Consider the following 12,655-nt stretch of genomic DNA (forward strand, 5'->3'; position numbering starts at 1 on the left):
GCCCCCTAGAGTACATCCTGCCTCATTGGAGTTGTGCCTCCTTCTCCTCCTCCTCCTCTCTTCTCTCAGGCACCCAAGTACAGTCAGTGACCTCATCACCCCCCTCATCACTGGAGCAAACTTGGCAGTATGCTGCAGCTGGGGGAACATGACTGCCAGTTTCTTGTCCTTCTTGGTCACACTCTCTCTCTAGGCTCACGTTATTCCCTTCCTCAACCTGGGAACCAACATCGGAGCCTTCAAATCACTGTGCATCCTCCAGCAGCATGTACCCAACACTGTGGTTGAATTATTCTGGGGACTCCTCCATGCATGATGGTGGGGCTATGGAAGGAGTGACTGTGGATATGGAGCCGGTGGAATAGGCAGCTTTGGCAGCTGCGTTGGAGGGCAAACTACTCTGAGCCTGGGTGACAGAGGATGAGGAAGATGAGGACGGCTTGTTATCCACTTCACTAACTGTTCTGTATGTTCTGGCTCAATAACACGGCCAACAGCAGAAAAAAAGGAAAAGCGTGCCCCACGGGCACCTGCAGAGGATGCACCATGTCCACGACCAGCACTGTTGACTGTAGACACAGAGGCTGCTTGCCCTCTTTTAGTGGCCTGTGAGCGTCTGCCTCTCCTTGGTGGCCTTCAGAACATGATGTATATTTTGTTTTGCAACACCACACTACACTGTATTAGATAATGTGTACACCACCAAAAGTGTAGTAGAAACTGTACACACTGTATTAGATACTGTGTACACCGCCTGCACTGTATTAGCAACTGTACTACGGCTGCACTGTATTTTATACTGTGTACACCACCAGAAGTGTAGTAGAAACTGTACACACTGTATTAGATACTGTGTACACCGCCTGCACTGTATTAGCAACTGTACTACGGCTGCACTGTATTGTGTACTGTGTAGACCACCAGATGTGTAGTAGAAACTGTACACACTGTATTAGATACTGTGTACACCACCTGCACTGTATTAGCAACTGTACTATGGCTGCACTGTATTGTGTACTGTGTACACCACGAGAGGTGTAGTAGAAACTGTACACTGTATTAGATACTGTGTACACCGCCTGCACTGTATTCGAAACTGTACAATGGCTGTACTGTATTTTATACTGTGTACACCACCAGAAGTGTAACACTGTACACACTGTATTAGATACTGTGTACACTGCCTGAAGTGTATTAGAAATAGGGATGAGCTTCGAGTTCGAGTCGACCTCATGTTCGACTCGAACATCGGCTGTTCGCCAGTTTGCCGAACAGCAAACAATTTGGGGTGTTCGCAGCAAATTCGAAAGCCCCGGAACACCCTTTAAAAGTCTATGGGAGAAATCAAAAGTGCTAATCTTAAAGGCTTATATGCATGGTATTGTCATAAAAAGCATTTGGGGACCTGGGTTCTGCCCCAGGGGACATGGATCAATGCAAAAAAAAGTTTTAAAAAGGGCCGTTTTTTCGGGAGCAGTGATTTTAATAATGCTTAAAGTGAAACAATAAAATTGTAATATTCCTTTAAATTTCGTACCTGGGGGTGTCTATAGTATGCCTGTAAAGGGGCGCATGTTTTGCGTGTTTAGAACAGTCTGACAGCAAAATTACATTTCAAAGGAAAAAAGTCATTTAAAACTACTTGCGGCTATTAATGAATTGCCGGTCCGACAATACACATAAAAGTTCATTGGTAAAAACGGCATTGGAATTCCCCACAGGGGTACCCCGAACCAAAATTAAAAAAAAAAAATGACGTGGGGGTCCCCCTAAATTCCATACCAGGCCCTTCAGGTCTGGTATGGATATTAAGGGGAACCCCGGCCAAAATAAAAAAAAAAATGGAGTGGGGCCCCCCTCAAAATCTATACCAGACCCTTCAGGTCTGGTATGGATTTTAAGGGAAACCCCGCGCCAAAATTTTAAAAAAATGGCGTGCCCCCAAAAATCCATACCAGACCCTTATCCGAGCAAGCTACCTGGCAGGCCACAGGAAAAGAAGGGGGGGACGAGAAAGCGCCCCTCCTGAACCATACCAGGCCACATGCCTTCAACATTGGGAGGGTGCTTTGGGGTAACCTCCCAAAACACCTTGTCCCCATGTTGATGGGGACAAGGGCCTCATCCCCACCTTCCTTGCCCGGTGGTTGTGGGGTCTGCGGGTGGGGGGCTTATCGGAATCTGGAAGCCCCCTTTAACAAGGGGATCCCCGCCCTCCCCTCTGTGTGAAATGGTAAGGGGGTACAAAAGTACCTGTCAGAGAACCATCACAAATGCTCGTTCCCGTGCGCCAGCCAGACATACGGTAAGAACGAGCGAGCCCCGGACTAGGCACGCATGTTAACGCAACCATACGAACGAGTGCACGTCAGCGCATGCACGTTCGCACGCCGACGAATCACGGTGCGAGGCACCCTATTTAAATGATCAGCATACTCGTATCAGTGCTGGATTGTCTCAGCTCGCTCCTGTATCCTTGCTGTTGCCTCGTTTGACTGACCTTGATCCTGAACCTCTGGCTTTCTCGACTACTCTCTCGGATTATCCCTGCATCTATGCCTACCTCTGCTTCCTGTACCGAACCCCGCTTGAACTTCTGACTACGGCTGCGTCTCCTGATTCTGTACCTTCCTGCCAGCTTGTTGCCAACCTCCGCCAGTCCCTGACTACAAATCTGCCTGCCAATTGTGTACCTCACTGCCAGCACGTTGCCAACTCCTGCCTGTCCTTGACCCTGCAAGTATCCCTGCTGGACTTGTCCTGAACCTATCCAGTGATCAGCATCCCACCTTCTTCACAAAGACTCCGGTGTTCCTGATCCTGCCAGCAGGTACCTACACCCTTCCGCCGCCCTAGCAGCCCTGTCTCAACCTCCAGGGGTGCTAGGACCGGGACCGTGCAAGAGGCCACCCTCGTCATTTCGGACTCCGCTGTAAGGTACGTGACAGTACCCCTACCATTTCACAAAAAAAGTGTCAAAAATGTTAAAAATGACGAGACAGTTTTTGACAATTCCTTTATTTAAATGCTTCTTCTTTCTTCTTTCACTGGGTGGCCCCGCCCTCCATTATTTAGGAAACGTCAGAAGAGGTCACACAGCGGGAGCCTCCCTTTCTTCTATCTTCTATCCTCCTTCGGTTTCTTCCGTCATCTTCTTCTTCTTCTGGTTCTTTTAATTTTTCTGGTTCTTCCTCCAGTGTTCTCGTCTGACATCTTCCTCCGCGGTGTCTTCTTCCCTTCTTCTTCTCGGGCCGCTCCGCATCCACCATGATGGGAGGCTCCCGCTGTGTGACCTCTTCTGACGTTTCCTAAATAATGGAGGGCGGGGCCACCCAGTGACCCCGCCCCCCTCTGACGCATGGGGACTTGACGGGACTTCCCTGTGGCATTCCCCGTGACTTTAGAGGGGGGCGGACAGGGAAGTCACCGCGCGTCAGAGGGGGGCGGGGTCACCGGGTGGCCCCACCCTCCGTTATTTAAGAACCGTCAGAAGAGGAGAAGCGTCACACAGCGGGAGCCTCCCATCATGGTGGATGCGGAGCGGCCTGAGAAGAAGAAGGGAAGAAGACGCCGCGGAGGAAGATGCTGGACGAGAACAACGGAGGAAGAACCAGAAGAACCACAATAAGAAGAAGATGGAGGAAGATACCGAAGTATGATAGAAGATAGAAGATAGAAGAAAGAAGATAGAAGATAGAAGAAAGAAGAAGCATTTAAATAAAGGAATTGTCAAAAACTGTCTCTTGTCATTTTAAACATTTTTGACACTTTTTTTTTTAAATGGTAGGGGTACTTTTGTACCCCCTTACCATTTCACACAGGGGGGAGGGCCTGTATCTGGGGGTCCCCTTGTTAAAGGGGGCTTCCAGATTCTGATAAGCCTTCCACCCGCAGACCACCACAACCACTGGGCAAGGGTTGTGGGGATGAGGCCTTTGTCCCCATCAACATGGGGACAAGGTGTTTTGGGGGGCTACCCCAAAGCACCCTCCCAATGTTAAGGGCATGTGGCCTGGTACGGTTCAAGAGGGGGGGACCGCTCTCTCGTCCCCCCCCCCCCTCTTTTCCTGCAGCCTGCCAGGTTGCATGCTCGGATAAGGGTCTGATATGGTTTTTTGGGGGGACCCCACACCATTTTTTTTTAATTTTGGCGCGGGGTTCCCCTTAAAATCCATACCAGACCTGAAGGCATGGAATTTAGGGGGGTCCTCCACGTCACTTTTTAAAAAGAATTTTGGTTCGGGGTTCCCCTGTGGGGAATTCCCATGACGATTTTATCAATGAACTTTTATGTGTATTGTCGGACCGGCAATTCATTAATAGCTGCGAGTAGTTTTAAATGACTTTTTTTCCTTTGAAATGTAATTTTGCTGTCAGACTGTTCTAAACACGGGAAACATGCGCCCTTTTACAGGCATACTATAGACACCCCCCCAGGTACGAAATTTAAAGGAATATTACACTTTAATTGTTTCACTTTAAGCATTATTAAAATCACTGTTCCCAAAAAAACGGCCGTTTTTAAAACTTTTTTTTGCATTGATCCATGTCCTCTGGGGCAGGACCCAGGTCCCCAAACACTTTTTATGACAATACCATGCATATAAGCCTTTAAAATTAGCACTTTTGATTATTCATGTTCGTGTCCCATAGACTTTAACGGTGTTCGCGTGTTCAAACAAATTTTTTGCCTGTTCGCATGTTCTGGTGCGAACCGAACAGGGGGGTGTTCGGATCATCCCTAATTAAAAACAGTACACCACGGAATGCACTGTAGATATAGGCTACACTGGATGCAGAGTATATATATATATATATATATATATATATATATATATATATATATCTCAAATACACTGCCACTAACTGAATAACCTGCCTGCTTACTCTAAATCAAGCTATCTCTCTGTCCACACCAACAACACTCCACACGGCCGCCGTGTTAGCAGTCTTATATAGTGTGGGGCGTGGACTTAGTCCCCTTGAGCCATGATTGGCCATAGGCACCCTGCCTTTGACCAATTATGGCTCTCTTAGCAGAGCACGGTGTGATTGCCCAAAGCATGCAGGTCAGGTGCATGCTTTGGCAAATCATCACACAGCAATGTACTGCGATATCGCAGTGCATTATGGGGCGTTCCGCGACACTCGAATTTGCTGCGAACGCCCCATAATGTTCACTCTTCAGCGAACAGGCAAACACCTGATATTCGAGTCGAACTTATGTCTGTTGTCACTTATGCCACTATACATATACTTATTATGCTCTCATTTTCTGCCATATACGTTATTTGCATATTTTTCAACATGAGTTACTCCCCATTTAGGCCTACAATCCGGTTTTCTCTACATGCTGTTCCTTGTGGGTGTCTGTGGTCTTTGTTTTGATCTGGGAGCTGTGATGTGTCACGAGAGGTTTCATCCCTCTGCCCTGCTGGATGGGGCCACCAGCACATCGGCACCATGTCCTTACGCCCACCAGGTGATGTCCGTGCTTCCGCGGCATCACTACGGTTGGGCGTAATGTGTCATCTTGGATGGCTGGGGTTGATTGCGCCTGTGCACCCCCACCGGTGGGTGCACAGGTGACCTTTGACATACACATTACAGCTGATATTCACAATGGACATAATGTTACTCCTATGGATACACACCTTTCATCCTGCCGCCCTCTGGGAATTGTGCATCTAGCATTCTGGTTGCCAAATGGTGAGTACGGGGTTAATTTATCCATGACCCCTTCTACCATGTGCTAATACAACTACTATTGTGCTATACATTCTTTTTGTTCTATTTTAGATACATCACACATGCATCCACCCCTAAGGAAGCAAGCTGTGCCTTGCGAAATGCATCGGGTATACTAGATGCTTGTGTGTTATTTTATCTGCCATTTTATTTGTATTACCTATGTCATATGTATCATTCCACCAGCTTGACATCCAATCATGCTATTATGTATGCATGCACCTTCTTGAATAAATTTCAGATTGTATTTACCTTTGTTATGTTTATTGGCTAAACTGTGCTCACCCCACTTAAAGTCCCAGGGCGAATTTCTATAGCTTTTGACCTGAACATCAAGCTAATCCCTACTTGGAGTATGTTACATGTAAAGATCATGGCTATTACCCTAATCAATGTTCTCACTACAAACTGCTGAGGTCTGATATACCAAAGGGCCACAAATTGGGACCATTGTTTCAGATGGTTGGCCATGTTGTCAGAATGGGAGTGGAAAGCAGTAGAAAGAGACCAGGGACTAAGACCCTTCAAAGAGTGGATGGTGGAGGTGGGCAAAAAGAGAGCAAATTCAGAAGAGAAAATGGGAGGGGTCAAAAGAAATGACAAAGAATTATAATCTTTCTATCATCCACATTTATATAGTATAGCACATAAAACACTGTATGGCTTCTAAGGAAAAACTCATTTTTTAAGATGTCTTCAACACTACACTTACAGAAATTGTGACTTCAGTTAAAGAAATGTATTGACTTGTTTTAACAAGTTGTTAATAATTTAAGATATTCAGGAAGATCTAGATGTACTGGTGTTGATATAAAACGAGGAAGTATACCCAAACAACATTACAAAAGCAAAGTGGAATATTGTTATTCAAATGTGAATCAGTTCAAACAATTTACACACCATGTTAAACAAATTCAACTTTATTTTTTTTTAGTTTTTTTTTTAAATATAGTACTAAAAATAGCTCTCTTGCACTACAGTTGGGCTTGTAACAAGCTATAAAATTTAATCTTTATGAATATTATCTGGAAGGGTTCATTTAAGGTAACTCGCAAAATTGTGCGAGTTTGTGTTATAGTGAAAATACATAATGGAAAAAAGTTTTACTACGTACACAGCTGAATTACCAGGAAAAGAAGCATTGTTGGGTAAAAAAAAATGTTTAGTTGGGGAAATGACAGTGAGTATATGTGTGTTGCAACTGTTTAATGATGAAAGGTTTGATTTTAATTTTCCATCAGTGCAGGGAGTCAAAATCCTTGAACTGGTAGCATGGCTGGCCCTACCCTGGCTCCCTGGTGGGTCCATGGGACCTGGGCACAGGTTCTGAGTGGCGGCACATTGACGCCCAAGAAGACATTGGCGGAACTCCCGCTCGCCCGATCGCTCCGCTCTGCCCGCCCTGCTCCTTATCCCACTGTGAGGATGGCCCGGCGCCACTGTTGTTAGGGGTAATGGCAGAGCACTCGCTGCCATACCTGCACAGTGGACACCCGCCCATGCTCTCCGCAGCTCCCCCCTATTGCTGCTGACATGTCCGGACAAGAGAAAGTCAGCTGACCAGCTGACGGCCAACAGTGTGAAGGGGGAGGAGCTATCTGCTGAGCAGAGACCCCATGATGAAAGAGAGATCGCTGGAAGAATGGCTGCCACTGAGAGAAAGTAAGTGCCAGCACCACTGATCCCATCTCCATCACCCCTGCCTGTGTCTAAACTCCCCCCCGCCACCCCTGCCTGTGTCTAAACTCCCCCCCGCCACCCCTGCCTGTGTCTAAACTCCCCCCGCCACCCCTGCCTGTGTCTAAACCCCCCCGCCACCCCTGCCTGTGTCTAATCTCCCCCCGCCCCCATGCCTGTGTCTAAACCCCCCGTCACCCCTGCCTGTGTCTAAACCCCCCGCCACCCCTGCCTGTGTCCAAACCCACCGTCACCCCTGCCTGTGGCTAAACCCCCCTCCTGCCACCTCTGCCTGTGTCTAAACCCCCCTTCTGCCACCCCTGCCTGTGTCTAAAACCCCCCGCCACCCCTGCCTGTGTCCAAACCCGCCGTCACCCCTGCCTGTGGCTAAACCCCCCTCCTGCCACCTCTGCCTGTGTCTAAACCCCCCTTCTGCCACCCCTGCCTGTGTCTAAAACCCCCCGCCACCCCTGCCTGTGTCTAAACCCCCCACCACCACCCCTGCCTGTGTCTAAACCCCCGCCACCCCTGCCTATGTCTAAACCCCCCGTCACCCCTGCCTGTGTCTAAACCCCCCACCACCACCCCTGCCTGTTTCTAAACCCCCCACCACCACCCCTGCCTGTGTCTAAACCCCCCACCACCACCCCTGCCTGTGTCTAAACCCCCCACCACCACCCCTGCCTGTGTCTAAACCCCCCATCACCCCTGCCTGTGTCTAAACCCCCCACCACCACCCCTGCCTGTGTCTAAACCCTCCGCCACCCCTGCCTATGTCTAAACCCACCACCACCCCTGCCTGTGTCTAAACTCCCCACCACCACCCCTGCCTGTGTCTAAACCCCCCACCACCACCCCTGCCTGTGTCTAAACCCTCCGCCACCCCTGCCTGTGTCTAAACCCCCCGTCACCCCTGCCTGTGTCTAAACCCCCCTCCCGCCACCCCTGCCTGTGTCTAAACCCCCCGTCACCCCTAACTGTGTCTAAACCCCCCACCACCACCCCTGCCTGTGTCTTAACACCCCGCCACCCCTGCCTGTGTCTAACCCCCCCGCCACTCCTGCCTGTGTCTAAACCCCCCCTACCACCACTGCTGCCTCTGACTAAACCCACCACCACTTTTGCATGTACAGTTGTGCTCATAGGTTTACATACCCTGGCAGATTTTATGATTTCTTGGCCATTTTTTCAGAGAATAAGAATGATAACACAAAAACTTTTCTTTCACTCACGGTTAGTGTTTGGCTGAAGCCATTTATTATCAATCTAATCCCCCCTCCCGCCACCCCTGCCTGTGTCTAAACCCCCCACCACCACCCCTGCCTGTGTCTAAACCCCCCACCACCACCCCTGCCTGTGTCTAAACCCTCCGCCACCCCTGCCTGTGTCTAAACACCCCATCACCCCTGCCTGTGTCTAAACCCCCCACCACCACCCCTGCCTGTGTCTAAACCCTCCGCCACCCCTGCCTATGTCTAAACCCACCACCACCCCTGCCTGTGTCTAAACTCCCCACCACCACCCCTGCCTGTGTCTAAACCCCCCACCACCACCCCTGCCTGTGTCTAAACCCTCCGCCACCCCTGCCTGTGTCTAAACCCCCCGTCACCCCTGCCTGTGTCTAAACCCCCCTCCCGCCACCCCTGCCTGTGTCTAAACCCTGCCACCCCCCCTGCCTGTGTCTAAAGCCCCTACTACCCCTGCCTGTGTCTAAACCCCCCGCCACCCCTGCCAGTGTCTAAACCCCCCACCACCACCCCTAACTGTGTCTAAACCCCCCACCACCACCCCTGCCTGTGTCTTAACACCCCGCCACCCCTGCCTGTGTCTAACCCCCCCGCCACTCCTGCCTGTGTCTAAACCCCCCCTACCACCACTGCTGCCTCTGACTAAACCCACCACCACTTTTGCATGTACAGTTGTGCTCATAGGTTTACATACCCTGGCAGATTTTATGATTTCTTGGCCATTTTTTCAGAGAATAAGAATGATAACACAAAAACTTTTCTTTCACTCACGGTTAGTGTTTGGCTGAAGCCATTTATTATCAATCTAATCCCCCCTCCCGCCACCCCTGCCTGTGTCTAAACCCCCCACCACCACCTCTGCCTGTGTCTAAACCCCCCTCCCGCCACCCCTGCCTGTGTCCATCCAATCACGCCACCCAAAGGACCCAAGAAATAGAAAAAAAAAAGACAAAAGCTCCACCTCAATGGGAAGCCTCCCGCCAACCGTTGCTGTGACAGCTGTTATATAGGCAAGGATGGGCCACCCAGAGGGGGCGGGGTCATCTGGTTACGTCAAACAGTTTTTGGATGGTTGGAAGAAGTTTCTCTCGGAGTATGTTTTTGTACCATTCTTTATTCATGGCTGTGTTCTTAGGCAAAATTGTGAGTGAGCCCACGCCCTTGGTTGAGAAGCAACCCCACCATGAATGGTCTCAGTATACTTTACTGTTAGCATGACACAGGACTGATGGTAGCGCTCACCTTTTCTTCTCCAGACAAGTTTTTTCGGAGAAGGAAAGGGGATTCATCAGAGAAAATTACTTTAACCCAGTCCTCAGCAGTCCAATCCATGTACCTTTTGCAGAATATCAGTCTGTCCCTGATGTTTTTCCTGGAGAGAAGAGGCTTCTTAGCTGCCCTTCTTGACACCAGGCCATCCTCCAAAAGTCTCTGCCTCACTATGCATGCAGATCAGACCTGCCTGCTGCCATTCCTGAGCAAGCTTTGCACTGGTGGTGCCCCGATCCCGCAGCTAAATCAACTGTAGGAGACGATCCTGGCTCTTGACAACAATTGAACCTCTCTCCTTAAAGTTCTGGATGATCTGATAAATGATTGACTTAGGTGCAATCTTAGAGGCAGCAATAGTCTTGCCTGTGAATCCCTTTTTGTGCAAAGCAATGATGGCTGCACATGTTTCCTTGCAGGTAACCATGGTTAACAGAGGAAGAACAATCATTTCAAGCATCACCCTCCTTTTAAAGCTTCTAGTCTGTTATTCTAACTCAATCAGCATTACAGAGTGATTTCCAGCCTTGTCCTCATCAACACTGACACCTGTGTTAACGAGAGAATCAATGACATGATGCCTGTGTCGCTGGTCCTTTTGTGGCAGGGCTGAAATGCAGTAGAAATTTTTTGAGATTAAGTTCATTTTCATGGCAAAGAGGGACTTTGCAATTAATTCCAATTCATCTTATCACTCTTCATAACATTCTGGAGTATATGCAAATTGCCATCATAAAAACTGAGGCAACAGACTTTGTGAAGATTCATATTTGTGTCATTCTCAAAATTTTTGGACACGGCTGTGCGTTATATTCTCCACTCAACCTTCTACATTATACACAGTGCTACTCCACTATGTAGACTGTGCCTTACGCAATACACTGTGCACAGCCAATCACAATAAAGTTGCCACATAAATAACATAATCAAATATTTTTGACTTTGAAGCTCCAGCACGTTTACACCATTATGTGGCTAGTCACATTAGAACTCCAAATCAGAGAAAGATGCATAAAATTGCATCCTTATGTACAGTTTAAAACTGTTTTTAAGTTTGCTTTTCTTCACTAAAGTGGCTGTATAAGGCTGAAATCACACTGGTGTGCAGAAATTTGGCAGCAGCGTGGGCATATGTGTGGTTCATGTGCATTTTACATGCATTTTTAGCTGCAGCCCCATTGACTTTTATTAGGTTATGAGTTTTTGGTGAGTTTTCTGAAAGTACACCAAAAGTCCTGCATGCCGCTCCTTTGGTGCCCTTTCAGAAAACACTGAAAAAATGCACAACCTCATAGAAGTCAATGGGAATGTGGCTAAAAATGCATGTAAAATGCATGTAAACTGCGCTTACACCAGCCAAAACGCAGCCCATCAGCGTAAACCCCACCTAAAGCTATTCATGTATATTCCTCATATAGGATACTAACACTTCAATTATATAATTTTCCTAAGGTACCATAATGGGTACAAGCAGTTGCCCCACCACAGTATGAAGTGCATGTACTATTCTTTCCAATGGTAGGAGTGACACAATAACAAAGTGGTAGTTTATGTACAAAAAATGTTTTGCTCTTTTTTGTCCAAACAGTAATGAAATTGAAGAAAACACCTTTCTTGGACAGCAACAATGAATGGAGAATAAAACTAAATAGGAAAATTTCCTGTGCATAATTCAATTTATTGCATCACATTATACAAGCATAAAATGTATCTTTATACTCAAGAACCCTTATTTTGAAAACTGAACATTCTCTTTAGTTTTGGCTATGTACAAATGATGTAGCTCTTGGAAATATGTACACATATATACATTTATATAGGATGTACAATAATATAGAAATTTCCTCAGAAATGTCTGAAGTACAAAAACTTGTTGCGCTGTAAACAGGGTTGCAGTTCCAAGTCTGGTGACCAAATGGAAGATATCCTATAAGCCAAAGAATGGTGGCAGGGATATTCATAGATCTGTAAAACAGACAATAAGCAAAATGCAGAAAAAGGTACAAAAAAAGTGGAAAAATGTCCGACTGTGTCCCTTTTCTACATAGGAGTTTAAACTGTTGAGGACGTCTTCCAATGATCACATGCCTTCTGTTTAGCTAGAAATACTGCAATATCACATTGCAAGATGTATTCACAGTAGATCAGTTCTTGCTGGGTAATAATGCTGTGCTGCAGCTTGTATCTGGGTTCCATGCAATAGAAATGTGAAGTAGTGCAGTGGTACTGATTATTTCTCTCTGAAAATGAAAAAAAAGTGGTTAGTTGACAATTGTATTTTATTCTGACCACGAGAAAATGACATAAATGTGGTACAGAAAGCTTTAATTACATATGCACAGAAACTAAGCTATGTACCTCAAAGCCAGATTTTAGTTAAGTTTTATTAATGTGGACTTGTCGCCTACAAAGAGCTGCCTCCATAGTAAGGTGGGATCTGGTTTCAAAAGGTACTTTCTAGGGGCAGCAGGAGAAAGAATACCTATTTAGCCTACCTAGTATATGTGATGTGAAATACTTAAGTGCTGCTGTGCAAATAATATAAAAATAATAAAAAATATATAAAGTGCTGCACCATTAGACAGTGATCTCACACAAACGTAAAATATATATTCAAGAAATGGTACGCTAATTCAATCAAATATTAATCATCAAAAATTGGCTAATATCAAAAAGCCTCAACAGTATGAAATAACATACAATAGTGAAATGAA

General features: G+C 46.9%; 1 protein-coding gene across 3 annotated transcripts in view; it reads right to left on the minus strand.

Annotated features, from left to right (window-relative positions):
• Positions 1 to 11,609: 11,609 nt before the first annotated feature.
• The window catches only part of ANO4 (anoctamin 4), a 360,013-nt gene continuing 358,967 nt past the window's right edge, over positions 11,610 to 12,655 (minus strand). For all 3 annotated transcript variants that reach the window (XM_073620380.1, XM_073620381.1, XM_073620383.1), the window contains one exon: positions 11,610 to 12,181. The gene's annotated coding sequence lies outside the window, so the exon portion shown is untranslated. The remainder of the gene's footprint in view (positions 12,182 to 12,655) is intronic.

This window comes from Aquarana catesbeiana, linkage group LG03, assembly GCF_042186555.1.
Source record: "Aquarana catesbeiana isolate 2022-GZ linkage group LG03, ASM4218655v1, whole genome shotgun sequence".
Classification (NCBI taxonomy): Eukaryota; Metazoa; Chordata; class Amphibia; order Anura; family Ranidae; genus Aquarana; species Aquarana catesbeiana.